Raw genomic sequence first — 20,106 nt, 5'->3', positions numbered from 1 at the left:
CTAATAAAAGAAAGTTATCTATCTATCTATCTATCTATCTATCTATCTATCTATCTATCTATCTATCTATCTATCTATCTATCTATCTACCTGTCTGTCTATCTATCTACCTGTCTGTCTGTCTGTCTGTGTTTGTCTGCCAGGCTATCTATATGTTTGTCTATCTATCTCAATTATCTATTTCTTCTTCTTCTTCTTCTCTCTCTCTCTCTCTCTCTCTCTCTCTCTCCCCACTTATTTCCTCTTACTTACACACTTCATATGTATACTTGCATTTCTCTCCATCAAATGAGAAGACATCAGTAAGTATCTATATATAATATATAGCCGCAAGAAATTTAACGGTGTTCATTGCAAGAGACTTCCTGGGAAGTCAAAGAGTGCTGTATTCTTGTATACACAGTTAATTGCATTGTATTCTCATCTCTGGTTTACTATGGTTCCAGGTAAAAATGTCCAGACAATGGCGCTGTAGCTATGCCGTGTGGATATACATGAGTGTAAATATGCATATGCGTTTATGTACGGTGCATGTGAGTTGGTGTGTATGTTTGTAGATACAGATACACACACACATATATATAGGTACGTTTGCGTTTATATATGTGTTTGCACACAGACAGACATAAACACACATGTACTTATCTTCATATCTACATATATATATATAATGTTGCCTAACTTGGCCACATCCCGGAGCCTGATACCTATACAGGAATACAAGAATAGATAAAATGAAGAATGTATAATTGTGTTTGATTGTATGAGTGAAGGGTTCTTTCACAGTCGCTTATATGCATGAAGTAGTTTACAAGTCTAATTTCTTCATTCATATAAACATATATATATATATGTACAGATACAACATTATATATACGCATAATACACTACGCCCACTATAATTCTTTCTCCGCAATTGTATTAAGTTCTCCATTTTCTTAGCAGTAATGCTGAGCACACTTAGCTTACATTTCTGACCTCTGCCGGCATCTATGCATACATATACATATATATATACACGCAAACACATATACATACATACATACATACATACCTACACACACACACACCACACACACACACACACACACACACACACATATGAGGATATTGTTGTGTATGATAATATCAGTAGTTTAGCATGCGTAAACATCCCATATTGTTTCATTAGGAGTCTTTATTGTGACATTTCACATTATCTATCTATCTATCTATCTATCTATCTATCTATCTATCTATCTATCTATCTATCTATCTATCTATCTATCTATCTATCTATCTGTCTATCTATCTATCTGTCTGTCTGTCTGTCGTCTGTCTGTCTGTCTGTCTGTCTGTCTGTCTGTCTGTCTGCCTGCCTGCCTGCCTGTCTATCTGTCTGCCTGCCTGCCTGCCTTCCTGCCTTCCTGCCTGTCTGTCTGTCTGTCTATATATACACACACATACATATACACATGCATATAAATAATACATATATACACACATTCATACATATATATATATAGCACACACACACACATATATTAATAATCAAGGGTACTGACAAGTAGTATCGGCATGCTAAATATAGCAGTCAAAATGACCAAACCACAAATTTTCACATAAACACAAAGGTGAAAGCGGGCAAATGGATAAAATCCTAAAACCCCGTATCAATGACGAAAATACTCGAAAAATGAAGAAGCCAGACATACCCGTATCACCGTGATTTCGAACTTGGAGAAAAATAGTTCATATTCAGCAAGTCTTAATGACCCCAGGATTAAAGAGATCATTCATTATAATATTATCATAAACAATAATATTTTAATATATATTTAAATAATTCTTATTCACTTCGATAACCTTTCTTAAATTTGCTGCGGCAAACACTGTCATCGTACACATTGGTGAGCTGAATAATTTCTACAATCCTCGGGTCAGTAAGACACATTGAAGATGAACTAAGAGTATTTCTCAAAGTTTGAAATCACGATGATACGGGTTCACCCAAAAACTGAAGAATCTGAAATAAAAAAAAGAAAGGACGTTACAGAGAGTAATGAAAACATAACAATGGTGTTTACCATATTGTGAAAACCTGCTGGGAAGAGTAATTTGTTTATATTCATATACTAAAGATATCTTTTAATCCACATCATTAACTGGTTGTTATATTATTGATATTTCCGTTCAGAACAGGTTTGGACATTTTAATAAACCGTTTTTCTTTGATCTTTCTTCTAACCACACTTGCGTCATGTAGTTTTTGGAAAGGAAAAATTAGAAACATTTTCTGACCACATGCTTCTATATGTTCGCTCAATGGAATTTGGCAAACTTTGGTATTCCGGATTTGTTGTCTGTGGATTCGTGAGCGTTCCGATAATGCATTCCCTGTCTCGCTGTATATAGTTCCTCGCAATTAGGGCATTTAATGCAGTAGATCAAATTTTTGCTTTTTCAGTCCATATCTGCATTTGCGAAAATCTGTCCATTTTTTGTTCTAATGGATCTACTAGTATGCATGTATTTACATGTTCCACATCTGTTATTATTACACTTGGATACTGTGAATGTCTAATACTGTTTGTCCGTTTTGAATTTTGCCTTTGTTAATAGTTTCTTTAGGATATGTGGTTGCCTTTTGCTCAAAATAAGTGTTTGATTAGTTATTGTGTTTTTTAATTTTTCACTTTGTTTCATGATTGGCAAATTTGTTTTGACGATGTTAAAAATGTTTTGGGGATGCAGATTGTGTTGCTAGTATTGTATTCTGTTGATGGGCTCGTCTTTTTCGCGTTGTCCTAAGTTGTTCTATAGGTATCTCTTTTGCTTGTTCTATGTTACTTTTTATAAGTAGGAGAGGGTATTTTTGCTTGAGCAGAAATCCTTTGAGTTCTATAAGTCGTGTGTTTCTGATATTTGGATCATCTGCTACAATACAAATTTTCCTGGCTAGACAGTATGGGATATTGCGTTTTGTATGCTTTTGTAATAAATATCAGTTGTAATTGTGGTGTTGTTTTTAATTACCATTATGTTAAGAAATGGTAATTGTGTGTTGCTCATTTCTCTTGTGAATTTGAGAGTAGAGTTGAAATTGTTGAGGAGGGTGCTGAATTCTTCCAAATTTTCTAGGGATTTGATCCAAATTAGGAAACAATCATCGAGTTATCTTTTCCATATGTCCTCTATATATCTTTTAAAGGGCATACCGTAGTTCTCTTCAATTATTTAATACAAGTTTTATTCTAAGTATCCCAATACTGAGTTCGCAAAAACTGGAGCAAATCGCGTCCGTATAGCTGTGCCTCGAATTTGAAGGTAGTTTTTTTTCCGCTGAAAAGGAATGTATTGTTTACGAGGATGAGGTTGACCGCGTCTAGTATGACGGTTACAGTAAATCTACTGGAGATCGCTTCTCTATGTGCCTATCATATATATATATATATATATATATATATATATATATATATATATATCTGTGTGTTTGTGTGCATATATGTGAATATATATGTGTATATATATATATATATATATATATATATATATATATATATATATCTGTGTGTTTGTGTGCATATATGTGAATATATATGTGTATATATATATATATATATATATATATTATATATAAAGTTAATCCAAACAAGAAAACAAAAAGACAACAACGCGAGGATGTGGAACAAATAAAGTATTATTGGACGCTCAGGAAAGAAGGGAAGAAGGAGGGTATGACGTTTCGAGCGGAGCTCTTCGTCGGAAACATAGGAGAAAGAAAGATCCCGAGGTGGGAGGACAGAGGGGAAAAAAATGCAAGTGGTCTTCACGAGGTCACATACTATATATTTATATATGCGCGCGCGCGCGCGCGTGTAAGTAGGCATGCATATATTATTTGTTTGTGTGTATGCATGCATGTACTTAGCTGTGAATGATTATAATGTGTGGGAAGGTAAAGTACTGCAATGGTATGTTTGCAGCAGAACTCACTATTTCAGGGAAAAGGTATTACGACTCCAGCTTCACATTTCTGTTATTGTTAGCTAATATGCATCACTCCACCTAGTTCAGAAACCATAAGAATATGTATGTCAATGAATGTAAGCAAGTATATTTTTCAATACATATTTCCCAGAGCTGTTGAATACAAGGAGTTGTGGAGTTTTTTCTAATTAACTAGACAGAAGATTCCGTTTTACTTTTCTTTATGTTATGTTTTGTATCTATTTCAACAGTTCAAGTAACAGAATGAAATGTTATAATCTGTAGATATTATCTTGAAGGCTAGAGGTGATCGACGTCGACAAATATCAATGTATACATACAAAGATATATGTGTGTATACACACACAATCGTGCACGTGCGAGTGCACACGCGTATTCGGATGATCTTGTAGCCTATAGGATTGGAATATCCCCCATGCCCTAAAAGGTACATGTGTGTACGTATGTGCGTGTGTGTGTATTATTTAAAACGATTTGATCGGTTCTATGTGACTTAAAGTTTCGCAGGTCCCTAACAATATCCCGTCTTTTTCAAGCTTTGGATTACCGAATAGAGAGATACCAGAATTCCTGTTAGGGGTCTGCAAAAGTTTAAGTCGCATAGAAGCAAATCAAATTGTTTGAAGAATACATGTACCTCCTACTGAATATTATATATCTATATTATCATTTATATTAGGCGTCTGTAGACGATTCTATAAAATCTTTATATCAATTTTTTTCTGTGCAAAATATTGGGTTGTCCGGAAAGTTGGTGCCAATTTATAGTAGCTTACCTTTCGACTTATTTTAGAACATGGTTGGGTCCATAAAATAGGATTTGACTACACCTCCATTTAGAGCACAGTTTAAGCTATCTTTTCGTGGAAGGTTTATGTTCCTGTAACCTGTGTTAATTCTGTAACCATTTAAAATGGAATATAAGAAAGTTCATTTTCTGCACTTCATGCTTTGGGAACCAGACAAAAATTGCTGCAGCTAGGGATGTGTTACCCCAACCTCCATATTCACCAGATGTTGCGCCTTCGAATTTCCACTTAATAAGGTCTCTGCGGAATAGTCTTAATGGTAAAAATTTCAATTCCTTGGATGACGTAAAAAGATACCTTGATGAATTCTTTTCCATGAAACCACCTCAATTCTGGGAAGAGGGTATTTTCAAGTTAATGGAAAGATGGAGACGCATTGTGAAACAAAATGGTTCATATTTAGTTGAGTAAAAATGTAATGACAAGTATTTATTGACCTTTTCCTTTCCTTTAAAAATCGGCACGAACTTTCTGGACAACCCAATAGTATCAGCTGGTTGCCAGTCATCGCTGAACGGATTTTATTTCAGAGTTATCCTTATCTTAGATAGTTTTTCACTACAACGGTTGAACACCATCTACTCTTGGCTATGTTGACTATAATGATTGCGTTTTGATTTTCATGAGTTTCAGTCCTCTGACGAGCCTTGATTTTTATCCAATAACCTGTCCAAATTTATCTTCCACATATCTTGATGGGGCTACCTCTTTAGATGCCGATAACCTGACAATGCAACATGTTGTACTGGGTTACATGCTACAAGTGCGCTAGAACGACGTGAGATATATATGTCTGTATGTGTGTGTGAAATTCGCACAAATTTTCCTTTATCTGTTTATATGTTTATTTATTGAACGACATAACGGGCAAAATATTTGAAAAATATGAAATATTCACCTGACATAATTGCTTTTATAATATGTTCCAGAACAATGCATGAAAATACTATTATCCCTTGTTATATACACCCATAATTCTTCGATCTGTGACTAGTTTGATAAGTGCCAACGCTCGGAACACTCGGCCCTTGAGTCACTCTATTGCTTTTGCTAAATATTAATAACAAATTTATACGATATAATACACACACACACACACACACACACACACACACACACACACACACATATATATATATATATATATATATATATATATATATATATATATATATATATATATATATATATATATATATATCATATCTATAAGATATATATATATATATATATATTTATAACCATGCTTATATTCAAAGAACTTAAATCTAGAAGAATGGACAAATATGTAAATAAGACTTCCGTAAAGTATGTATATATATTTGAAAGTCGATCACGCTATACATATTTGCTCAGTATACATCTATTTTGAGGTAATTATGGATTTATTGACATTCGAAATACATCGTTTATAAACGTATATTACAGTATAGCAGCATCGATCAAATAATCAGATGCTATTATACACTGCTCGTCACAATTCTGTCTTGAATGCGCCATTCTCTACCATCTTGACCCAAATCGTTTAACTAAGTCGTCTTCCTATTGCCGTGGAGGCCTTCCTAGTGGCCTTAGCCGATCTCTTAGATACTACACGGCAACTGCATGGGTTCACCGGTTATCTGTGAACCTTGCGACATGTCCGGCTCCACAGAATACGCGCTTTCGGTGCTCAGCAATCACATCATTCATTCCTCCCCGTTTTCGAATGATCTTATTTCGAATATGATCTCTTAGTGATACTCCTAGCATGGCTCTTTCCACGGCCCTTTGAGTCGTAACCAATCGATGTCCTATCCTCTTCGTAGAAGCCGGCGTCTCTCTTGTTTATAAGAGCGCAAGTAGGTCGGAGCTATTGAAGGGTCTGGCTCGTATCGTATTGTCTGTCTGTATGTCTTTATTTTGAGCACGTCCTTTATTGAGGCAAACGCCTTCAATCCTACCCTTATTCTCATTGTGATTACAGCATCCATCCATATCTCGGCGCATGCTCACTGTGTGCCCTTTACTAGGCCGAACACACACACACACACACGATTGGCTTCCGTGCAGTTTCTGTTTACCAAACTCACACACACACATATATGGGGGATCGTACGTGCACACACGCATATATATATACCTCTGTTAATGTTTGTTTTTACGTACAACTATTTAAAAGAGATGCAAACATTAATTAGGAGATTACTCAATAGACTTGAGCACCGTATTATATTTTTGCAGGGAAATGGTTGACAGTGACTTCGAAGTTTCTTAGCAGTATTCGTCACACTAGCTGACGTAGGCAAATGTGCCGAAACGTCAGGGCCACAGCCAACACAATATATGCATACATGCATACACATGTGGATATTCATATGGTGGCTGCCCCCTTGTTATCGAGTGTGGCCATTGCACGAAGCTTAATCAATGTTGTTATCGTGCAATGCTTGTGCAAGATGTTTTTTAAAGTGAGGAAAGGCTGTGCACTGAGTCAATCCCACTCACTAAGCAACAGCAGCCATAATCCGAAAAGAAGAACAAGTCAACATCATCGGTAACCACTGAGTCGCCGGTTTTACGTCGGAGTTATCCCAGTTACCTGAGTTACCTTCTCTTAGAAGGATGCCCTAACAAAGGCTAGGAGTCCTTCACTCCCAATGGTTTAACCGCGCGATCGGGTATTCAGTCCGATTATTTCTATGTCCCCGCGCATGAAACAGCCTTAAGACATTTATTGGATGGCCGTTGACTCTCATGAGTTTCTCCGCCCTTTGACGGGTTTTGTTTTTCATCCCGCAGGGTGTCCAATAAACACCCTCCTCACCAAGCAAGCTTGGTGGGGTTGCCGGTTTAGTCGCCGACGACCCGACCATGCAACGGGTTGTACTGGGCTACATGTTACCTGTAGCACTCGAAAGTGACCTGACATACATACATACATACATACGTATACGAGTCGACAAACGAAAGAAAATGTCACTCAGTACGTTTGATAAGAGTTACATATATATATATATATATATATTAAAATAGCAGTTTGATTCAGCTTCATATGACTTATAGTTTCGTGGATGTGTAGAACGTACCCATCTCATCAGATATCTGATTTTTTTGTAATGGGCCCCAACTACATGCCCGCGAAACGTTTAGTCGTATGGAGCTGAGTCAAACAGATATTAAATAATTATGTATATATATATATATATATTATATATATATATATATATATATATATATATATACGTAGATGAGATATTTATATATTCATACACACACATGTATATATATGTGTGTGTGTGTGTTAGCATGTATGTCTGTGGGTGTGGGTAATTATGTATGGCCCTGAATTTCTTGTTCTTTGTGTTGTGGGTGATATCACAAGATATTTTCTTTTAGAATTTGTTAGACTGTTGCGAATGATCTACCGCCCACTCAAACTCTGTGCCAACACGACCGACTTAGTAATCATTTATTAACGTGTATATGAATATTTCTACATAGGTATTTATGTCAGAAGATCGCTATTCATTTACGTATCTCTGTACATTTGTGTAAGAATATATATATATAATTGTATGTATGTATGTATGTATGTATGTATGTATGTATGTATGTATGTATGTATGTATGTATGTATGTGTATATATTTGTACAAAAATATGTATTATTTGTAAATATGCATACGTGTGTGAAAATTCATAAGAGAATTGTAAGCGCTGATGAAGCTGTCGAGGCAGACATACTTCTTTTATTTTTAATACTGAAACGATCTAGTTTTAATGATAAAACCAGACAGAGAATATTGTAAGAATATTCTCGAAACCCAGCATGTATACATATACTCACCCACACACTCATACAAACGTATACAAACGAATACGCATACATACACCCAACAGAATCTTTCCTCTCTCTTTCGCAAACATAGACGCATATATAAGAAAAGATTTAGAAAGAGACAGACAGCTGTGTATAGAGGAAGAGAAAAGTATAAATACATACAGAAATACATGAATATATTTATATATACTATATATATATATATATATATATATATATATATATATATACTTTCATATATACTTACAGATATTTCATTGGATATAGTTATATATATTTGTGTTTGTGTATACGTTTTTATTCATCAATCAATCAATAAATCTATCTATTTATCTATCAATAAATCTCCCCTTCCATTCAACCACATCCTTGCAGTCAATTCGAAATGTTAAACCGTTAATCCAAATACCTTTTCTCCTCTGTCCGTTTTTTATTCTCTCCGTTTTCTTCCCTTATTTCCTTCTGTCGAAGAGCATAGGCTCGAAACGTCAAAGACTTTTCCATTCTTTTTGGAGCGTCAAACGAACACACCTTGTTTGTTGTTCTCTTACCCGTCTCTGTCCTTTATTTTTTTTTGTACATGTGAAACTTATAAATTTCTGTCTCTCTCTGTCTCTCTTCCTGTGAGGGTTGGTGCGTTTGTATATGGTTGGTCAAAACAGTTACTACATCTCAATATTAGTGGATATTGGGCTGAATCACAACATGCATGCAAACATACAAACATACATACATACATACGTGTATGCGCGTTTGTATGCGTGAGCGTGCATTTGTGTACGTACGTGAGTGTAAATGTATGTATGTGTGTGTGTGTGTGTGTGTGTGTGTGTGTAGTTTGTAGAGGCGCAATGGCCCAGTGGTTAGGGCAGCGGACTCGCGGTCATAGGATCGCGGTTTCGATTCCCAGACCGGGCCATGTGAGTGTTTATTGAGCGAAAACACCTAAAAGCTCCACGAGGCTCCGGCAGGGGATGGTGGTGTTCCCTGCTGTACTCTTTCACCACAACTTTCTCTCACTCTTACTTCCTGTTTCTGTTGTACCTGTATTTCAAAGGGCCGGCCTTGTCACACTCTGTGTCACGCCGAATATCCCCGAGAACTACGTTAAGGGTACACGTGTCTGTGGAGTGCTCAGCCACTTACACGTTAATTTCAAGAGCAGGCTGTTCCGTTGATTCGGATCAACCGGAACCCTCATCGTCGTAACCGACGGAGTGCTTCCATAAAAAAGTGTGTAGTTTATTTAACCCGCATTACTTTTTTTCCTCGTAAAACAAGTTTAACACAGCTGCAATCATTCAGGCGACTGTCTTTGAATATTTCAACCTTAGCTTATATTTATCGAAGCACTAAGGTGATCTCGTTTCCTTGTGCAGCTTTCGCTTTCATTGGCTAGTCGTAAAACATTTAATTGTCAATTCAGCTTTTTAATTATTAGTTGAATTTTCATGATTGTATCCTGCATCTCTAAACTGTCGCTCATTGGCTTCTCGCTAAATTTTATTTGTCCTGGTAATTTCTCTCTGATTATTTGTTGATATTGTTATTACACGCAGTTTATGCAAACCGTCATTAGTTATCTTCAGATCATAGTCAACTTGCCGTATCTGGTTTCTCGGAGTTGCTGTTCTGTTGTTATATAATCATTGACACCCCAGGCATCCAGTCCAGTATCACTAAATTATATCTTTGTCTTATCGTGCTGTTTATTAGTTCAGAGTTACATCTTTCCTTAACTCTTTTTCATCAATGGGGGTGTTGACTTTTATCTATTATTGTAAAATATTATTTTGTTGGTATATTTTACGTTCTTTTTATTGCTGAATTCATTTACTAAAGTTTTCAGGTAAGTGCAGTGACTTGCCTGCTTTCTTTCGATAGTCACCCCCACCCTCTACTGCCAACCTCACTGCTATTTCGTTATTAATCATGTTAATCAGGTTAGCCATTTAAAGATAAACTTAAGAGTATTAAAAATAATGACAATAACACTCTAAGATAAAAATATAAAACGTAGTATTCTATAATATAATCCCCCATAAACTCGTAGTAATTTCATTGCGATAAAGTTTATGAACTAACACTTCTCCCCAAATTACAAACACTGTCACAATATTAGGAAATGGTATTCTATTACTGATAACCATGCTGAAGTCGCGTCCAACGCCAACTGTGGAAACTCATTTTTCTCTGTTCATACAATTATGTAAATTCCAGCACATGTCCTTTAAATGGTAAATGTCTGAGGAGCTCTCTTATCTATCTTGTTTAGCAAAGGAACTGATTATTAATGGTGATTTTGTTTGAATTAAGGTATGGCCTACACACATACTTCCAGAAATTTAACTAGACTTATAGACCCAACTTTACTGAAGTACATGGAGGACCCAAAAGATAAACGACAATTTCAATATCAAATGGAACATTTACAACTTCACTGAAGCTAACGACTAAATTTTCAGATTTTATGATTTATGCATCTCTGAGAAACATTAATGTTTGCTCAACTCCTGGGAATATTCTGTACAGGAAATATGTGCCTATATCAGTCTTCGGGCGTTGACTTTCATTTTCACCAAAGGATGATACAATATCGTTATACTAATTTATACACATTTTATGAGAAAAAAATAGAATAAAATTCTTCCCCATAACTTACTTTATGCATTGTTATACAAGATCTATACTCAGAAATTTTAATAACTTTTTAGGTTCAATAAAATTATTATATTTAATATTATATAATATCTTTTACATTGCTACTCTCCCACCATATTTTTTACAGTTATTGTAAACTTTTAATTCTCCACTTTATTTCTTACACACACCTTGCGTTCCATACTGAAAACCACCGTATACGTCCACTTTAAAACAGCACAAAATATTCCTTCTCACTCTTTTCCTTTAACACCATCCACTCTGATCTTTCAACCACAGAATCTTATAGCAGAGACAGCTATAAGCTAATGTAGTTCATTACATAATTACTTCTTCCTCTGTCATTTATATAATTTAATATATTTATAAATATAATCATAAGTGGAGGTGCGTGGCTTAGTGGCTAGGGTGTCAGCATCATGATCTTAAGACTGGTTTCGATTCCTGGACCGGGCGACGCGTTGTGTTCTTGAGCAAAACACTTTATTTCACGTTGCTCCAGTCCACTCAACTGGCAAAAATGAGTAACGCTGAGATCGACTGGCGTCCCGTCCAGCTGGGGAGCACATACGCCATGGAAACTGGGTCCATGAACCTGGCTAGGTTTTAAAAAGGGTGCATTTATTTTTTTATTATATAATCATAAAGATGGCAGTCACCTTTATGATATAATTATTTTTCTCTAAATTTTCTTATGATATATATAAAAAAAGGATGATTTTTAATCCCAGTATAACATATAATCCTATATGTTAATATCCGCAACGTTAATACATAGTGGCACATATACCCTGATCGAATGGATCTATTATTAAACTTATTTCAACCTAGACCCTCTTGTCTTTTTACTCACACATCTAGTAAAACAACGCATTATCTAATGTGTCTCTCTAGGAAGATCGGTCGTTTATTTTGAATTTTTAGTTACTTATTTTTACAAAAAGATTCTTTTGGAGGCACTCAAAATTTAGTAAATGATTTTATCAAGAACTGTTATACTAAAGTATTCTGTTGTATCACTTAATCATCTCATTGTTTTCTTTTACATATAATTTCTTTCAATATTAATCTAATTGAAGGCGGCGAGCTGGCAGAAACGTTAAGCACGCCGGGCAAAATTCTTAGTGGTATTTCGTCTGCCGTTACGTTCTGAGTTCAAATTCCGCCGAGGTCGACTTTGCCTTTCATCCTTTCGGGGTTGATAAATTAAGTACCAGTTGCATTCTTGGATCAATCTAATCGACTGGCCCCCTCCTCTAAAATTTGGGGCCTTGTGCCTAGTGTAGAAAGGAATATTCCCTGAAAAGAATATTCCCTGGTTTTGGATTTTGGCACAAGGTCAGCGATATTAGGGGATAGTAGAAGCTAGTTACATCGACTCCAATGTTCAATTGGTACTTATATCATTGACACCGATTGGATGAAAGGCTAAACAGAGCTCGGCATTTTAACTCAGAACGTAAATCCGGAAGAAACGCCGCTAAGTATTTTATCCGGCGTGCTAATAACTCTGTCAGTTTACCGCCTTAACCCTCTAATATAAATAGATATTCAAGGTATACTCGTGGTCAATTAAGAATAGTATGATAAACATCAACAAAATACAAGCGGCATTTTGTTAAACCTCCGTCTTCAACATAAGTTTTTCTGAACTAAATTTATGAGACTATCTGTAACTTCTAAAGTTTCTCTGATAACCTTTTTCTCGAATATCTTGCTTCTCTTTTTTTTATGGATTTAAATGAATGCCTCCACAAAATGTACATAGGTTTATTTTTTAATCAACAATTTTATCACGAGATTGTTCAATTTATAGAAATCCACTTTTCAAACCAGTTTCTTTTGAAACAAGCATTCATGTTAAAACAGTTTGCTTGTTAAGCCGTAAATCTGACGAGTGTTGTGGTGAATGAGGTATGCTTGTTTGCAGAGCGATTAGTTGCATAGCTGCATATCAGTCCAGCAGTTGCTTAGCACTCCCAGTTGCACGTTACTAACTCAGAGAGCAAGACAACCACCGTTTTCTTATTTAGAAATTTTATCTTGCTGTATCCTAAAATCTATTTATAAAACAAAGACATCAGGTCTTTGATGCAAGATGTATATTATATCTTGTATTACAAAGGTCGAACTTGTATTCTCTATAGATATCAAGCTCTGCAGATAAAGTAATTTTTATGACTGATTAGCTCTAGCTCTCTTAGCGAATAGTTTTGTTTCTTGAATGTCTAGGATCAGAAATTATCATTTTATATCTGAGATACTGAATATGCAATAGACTCCTATTATATAATTTAACAGTTGTCCTAATTTGAATAACAGAATAAATAATAGTAGCTTTATCAACAGGTGTTACGTTAATTAAGGTGATTTCACTTCAAATATATATCCATTCAGTCATTCTAAGACCTGCTAAGTATAATTAGAACTGTGTTTCACCCAAAAAGTTTAATAAGTTCGAAGCATACTTGGAGCTGTTCCTATACTTACTAAAGACCAAACTTGATACCCACTGCATACCTCCAATAAATCTTTCAACTAGATTTAATTTTGGAGTTGTATCTTGCCTTTTTTGACAAGAACTCTCAAACGGAATACCTGCGAAGCAGTTTCGTTCTTCGTTGACATCAGAAAAGTTTTTTACACGGTAGATAGATTTCATTTCGCAAGTGACTCGAGTGCACGGCCTTCCTAAATTAGAATTACAGTAAAATATATATATCTGCTGCTCTTGTCATTATTTTTGGGGCGATTTCGTTTCGCTTCGCTCTGAAGTATATTATGTTTTTTAACACTAAAGTTTTTAAAAGGATTTTTCCCGGACGGAAAACCACAACTACTGGCGTTTAAACAACACACCTGCATTGAGCATGTAGTACTGATAATGTTTACATTATAAAACTGCTTCTATTGTATAATCTGAATTTTAAAATGATGGAATTTTAACAGACATACAAGGGTCATACTGCAATACTACTCCCTAACCAAGTGTTTTTTCATGTTGGAGAACAGATAATATTCAGATGGGGCCAAATCAGGAGAATAGAGAGGGTGATCAACCAGTTCAAACCCACAGTCACGCACAACAACCATTGAAAGCAGAAACTTGTGAGCTGGAACATTGCCTGATGAAACAAGACCCCTTTTGTCAGTTTTGCTGGGTGTTTGGCTTTGATTGTTTTTCGCAACTGCCTCAACAAGTTGGCATAATACTCTCCATTGATGGTGTGACTCTTTTGAATAAAGTCAATAAACACAATGCTTTTCGTGCTCAAAAAAACTGAAGCCATTTCCTTCTCTGCAGATGAATCGACCTTGGCCTTTTTTGGAGCAGGCGAAGAGGAGTGTTTCCACTACATGGATTGTCTCTTTTGTACCGGCTCAAAGTGATGTACCCAATACTCATCCTGGGTTAGTAAACGTTGAAAGAAACCAGCTGGATCTGCCTCATTCAGTGTCAGATTTTTTCGCGATGCGATCAACCTTGTGCGCTTTTGATCAGGTGTTAGATGAGCCATCTATCGAGCAAAACCCTTTGTCAGGACAAGTTCAACGTGCAGAATATTCTTAACTCTTTCACGAGATACGCTAATAGCACTGGCTATTTTATTTATAGTCAATCGCCTGTCATCCATCAGCGTGGGGTTAACACGATCAATGTTTTCCATGATGAAGGCAGTTGCAGGACATCCAGACTTTGGGTCATCTTCAAGATACTCTGTTCCCCTCCTAGATTCAGTTGTCCATTGTGCACTGTTGATAAAGACGGAGCGTCATCTCTTAATATAGCAATCATATCAGTGTGAATGTCATTGGGAGCTTTTTCTGCAGGTGCTTGATAACACCACGATGTCAAATTTTGTCCTTTTTTCAAGGTCAATTTACCTGGAAGAAACAATACAATTATTAAGAAGAGATGAAAGTAAAACATGCAAGATTTCACTGCTCTAACAACACTCTTTCACAGTCAGCCTATGAATTTTTCAGCCCATCCGCGTATGGCAGCGTAAATTTGATAATATACTGAAATATCAATTTAAATACTCTCTCTCTTCGAAATACTTTCTCGAAATCGAAAATCTAGATATAGGACATAACTCATTGCTATTGCCATTAGCTGTATCATGTGAAGCACTAGAATCAGGCTTTGGATTTAACATTCGTAACAAATGTTGATTTGTTACTCTGCCAGTGAAGGTAAGAAATAATTTAAAGGTTGATATATAACAATTCATTGTTATCTAACAACATTTAGCAATTACATGATATACTGAGATTAACTCAGATTGGAATAGAAGATAAAGTAATGCCTTTACTGCATGGCGGAGAACAGTGAATCAATATGAATTTAAAATTTTAACACCACTCAGTGGCGAATTTGGAAAAGAATAACTCGATATCAAACAGTTAAGAGAATGGACGCATAGCACAAATATTTCAATACAAGAATAACAGAGTAACAACAAAATATCAAATAACGAAAGTAGAGATTTCCATGAAGATAATGACTATTTATCTTGTTTAAGTGCTGTGTTCACCGTGAAAATTGATGCAGTGTCACAGTAATTAGAGAATAATTTGGATGGTATATCCAGCAAGAACCTATATAATAGTCTACAAGACGTCACACAGAAAAAATAATCTAAGTAGCATGATATTACAATTGTTATTCCGAACTATTAATATGGAAGATAATTTGAGGTTGTAAAATTGAATGTAAGGACGTGGAGATAGTCCCTTTCTCTTGCCTAATCTAATAAACAAAAGGTCGAACAATCAAGTAGATGTTATCTTCGGTTAGCTCCATTTTTGTATCGTATTTGTACATACCTATACATGAATATTAAAAAAATCTGTTTTCTAATTCTTTCTTTGTGTCAACAACTATGAATGTTATCAGCGTTAGAACTTCTGAATTTAACATTCATGGTATATCATGTTAAATTTCAATGTATATATTACGCCATTGTAAATAACAATATAACTTTTTTTATTATATTATATTCTATTTTTGCCGTCGTTATCTCATCTTTAGTAGATAACATGCTGACCTAAGTTTCAATATTTAAATATGTAGTCACTATTTTAAAAATGATGTAAGCTCGTTAATTGATCAGGTCAGGTAACAACGTAAACTATCTTCTGTTAGATTTCCAAGAGTTTATTTAAGTAAAAGTATAGTATTAACAAAAGCTACATTTAATAGAGATTCGGTATCATGAGCTAAATTTTTATCGAGTTTAGAAGAAAGAAACAAGGAAATCTCAATATATACACACATACATATATGCACATGTATACATCCAGGTATATACATATAATTTATCTATCTGCCCGCCCGTCTGTCTATCAGTGTTTGCCTGTCACAATTTTTCTCGTAATTTGCTGTTACATTCCTTGAGGTGTTACATAGAGGTCTTAATATAAGTTTATACTTTTGATGGAAATATTATTCCCCTAGTTTACACAGCCTCAACTGATGATTTGGTACTTAGAGGACATCAATATAAATCGTATTAATGATTCACTAATTTAAAGATCAGTTAGAGTTGACATTTATTATAAAAAACCTGTAAAATGATTATTTCTTCTCTCGGTTGCAAATATGGAAATTTCTGGAAAGAAAATATCCTCATATGCAAGCTTAAGTTACTTGTTGCAGATATAAATAATAACCGTGAATGAATCCATATATTTTATTGCTGAACTTAATTAAAAGAAAGAAAAAAAAATTATATGTTATGTCCAACACAATTATTAAGCATTGTTGTTTAACCGGTAAAAGTTTTTAAAAAATCACATATTTCGAAATAAATCGTTGCTATTATGCTTAAGTGTCTAAGTCCAAAACGTTGCTTTTGCAGAAAACGAAAAAAATACTTTCACCATTCATAGCAAAGCCGTTGAACTACACTTTGACAAGTTTTGATATCTTGGCATCTAAAGCAGCTGGAGATACGATACTTTGACCAAAAGAACCGGCTATTGCAGGCAAAAATAAATATTGAAAAAAAAAAATACGCATTTGGTCATATTTGGACATACGACAGTTTAACATTATAACAACGATTATATTCATTGAGCTGTAGCGACGAAGTGACATTGGTTGACACAAAAGATCGAAGATAATCCAATAAGTTAATTCCCATCTCAAAGACGCAGAAGAGTCCCTCTTGAAATACTGTTTCCTTATCTGATGAGAATGAATATTCCTTGTAACACCTAACCAATAGTTAGTTTACCATTTTCACGTATAAATGAGCAGATAGATAGATAGACAGACAGATAGCTAAGTCGTTAAAAGAGAGAAAAAAATAATGGAAGAATGTTAAAAATATGGAATACTGCACTATAGCGGTGGTATTTCGTATCCTGCCATTAGCACTTCGTTGTTTCCATGACTGAGTTGCTTTATACTCCCACAACCCAATCTATTTGGCAACTAATACAGCTTTCTAACACTGACGCGTAGTTAATTTTAGACTAAATTGTTCGTTATTGTCTAACTCCAGGTTAGTCCTGAACAAAAAGACCTATGATCAAAGACATTTCGTCATGGCCATTCTATTTTTGCCTTTGTGTATATTACCAAATATGTCCTTCCATTTTTTTTAATGTGGTAGTATTATTTTAAGGCATTGTAGCAGCTCTTTCTAGCAATTCGAGCGAATATATAGAGGCTTTCTCGTTGGTTCAACACATGGTCCTTAGTAGTTCTGATTTCAGTTCCTCTTCTAAGTCTGGAGAAATCATTCTCCGCTATTTAGTCCCTCACCAGATGTCCCCAAGCATTTCATTCTACCTTGCCGTTGAAGTCATACACAGATAACGATTGCGGGTTGCGTGTGATTTCAGGAATGTGTAACAGTCCTCTCACGATAAAATTATCGCACACAGTCATCTAGATGACTACCTTCATTGACTTCTAGTGTGTCGTGAAGCAGTCAGTTTGGTGGAAATTACTTTTCCTCGATGTATAGTAGTTTGGTGAAACTTCTCCTCAAGGTAATAAAATATATGAAATGAAATTGTTCAACTGTATTCACATGTGTATTGAAAACTGCTCACTGGAAGGTTACTAGTACTCAGCAAAGCTTATGTTATCTATATTTACCCTAAGGTGGTCTTGTGGGATGCATATTTACTCTAAAATGATCTTGTGGGATTTAATTCAAGGTTGAAGCAAATACGATTGTCGATCTAATATCACTGATGATCATTAAGGCGCGAGTTGGCTGAATCTCTATCACGCCGGGCAAAATGCTTACCGGTATTTTGTCTGTCTCTACGTTCCGAGTTCAAATTCCACCGAGGTCAATTTTGCCTTTCATCTCTTCGGGATCGATTGAATAAGTACCAGTTGAGTACTGGGGTCAATGTAATTCACTTAGCCCTGCCCCAAAATTACTGGTCTTGTGCCAAAATTTGAAAACAATATTATTGATAGCCTTTAATCTTTCAATGTCTTTCTACAAAACCATTTCTGAAGATATATTCCTGGGACCAAAATTATGGATATGGTGGTACAAGGAAATAAAGGAAATCGAAGTAAATACGTTTAGATAACTCTCTTTACGCAGTCATTCCACAAGAATTGCAAATGAATGTTTCCATATCTTTTATCTTTTATTTGTTTCAGTCATTGGACGGCAACTGTTATGGGGTACCGCCTTGCAGGGTTTAGTCGAATAGTTCGACCCCAGTACACACACAGGCACACACACACACACACACACACACACACACACACACACGCACACGCACACGCACACACGCACACACACACACACACGCACACACGCACGCACACACACACACACACACATACACATATGCACGATGGGCCTCCGCACACTAATTCGTTTTCAAGGCCTTAGTCGGTCAGAATCTATAGTAAAAGACACTTGTCCAAGAGGTAGCGCTGTGGGATTGAACACAAAGCCATGTAATTTCAAAGCAGGCTTCTTAACGATGCAGCATTGTATACATTGCAAAAAAAAAAATGAAAATAGATAAATAAATTGATAAAATTGTTTACTTTTCGAGCAGAGGTAACCGAAATGTTAATCTAATTTCCAAAATCTCATAAAACTATTAATCGTGATAGCAACTCAAGACTTTTTTTTATCGAAACAACATTAGTTAAGCGTATTCATCAAAGTTTCAACACCTAAAACAAGATTCGAATCAACAAGCCCCAAACTGGCAGCCATATTTATTCGGTCATCGCACTTCCCTTGTCAGTTGGAAAATTTTAATTAAATAACAAATGGAAGAGAGTAAAATGGATGGCATAAGCATGCGTATATCTATCTACAAGTATATGTATATATATATATATGTATGAACATACACTTACAGGGTATTCGTAAATAATCATTACAACTTCCACAATTTATTGTATCTATTGGAGTTGAGCTCCATCAGTCAACTTGCTTGCATCCAAAGGAGCCTATGTGGAAGTGTTCTGATATTTCTAATAAAACTTTATTTGTTTGGGTAAGGTTTCCAATAAACTTGGCTGAGTTATACTTATCTTTCACATTTTTTCTAAAATTTCCAACTATTGTAAAGGTAATGTGTGTATGTGTGTACATACACACACACACACACACATCTGTCTGTGTATGTATGTATGTATTATGTATGTATAGACAGATAGATAGATAATATTGGTTTGACTGGGACTTCAAGTTTCGCTGTTAATGGCTTATTCAACTTGTCAAATAAGTCAATAATGCGAAACCTGAAGTGCGAGGCAAGCCAATATCATCAACAAAATCTACTTCACTAGATGTATAGAGTCCCACCATCAAAAAATGTT

The 20,106-nt window shown here is 35.4% G+C and overlaps 1 protein-coding gene across 3 annotated transcripts in view; it reads left to right on the top strand.

Moving 5' to 3' along the window:
• Window positions 1–20,106, top strand: part of LOC115212926 — a 198,389-nt gene that overhangs the window by 78,431 nt on the left and 99,852 nt on the right. The gene's annotated exons all lie outside the window — the stretch shown is intronic.

The sequence above is a fragment of the Octopus sinensis genome, linkage group LG6 (assembly GCF_006345805.1).
Source record: "Octopus sinensis linkage group LG6, ASM634580v1, whole genome shotgun sequence".
Taxonomy (NCBI): domain Eukaryota; kingdom Metazoa; phylum Mollusca; class Cephalopoda; order Octopoda; family Octopodidae; genus Octopus; species Octopus sinensis.
The sequence above is the reverse complement of the archived record's forward strand: the minus strand, read 5'-3'. Positions and strand labels throughout refer to the sequence as shown.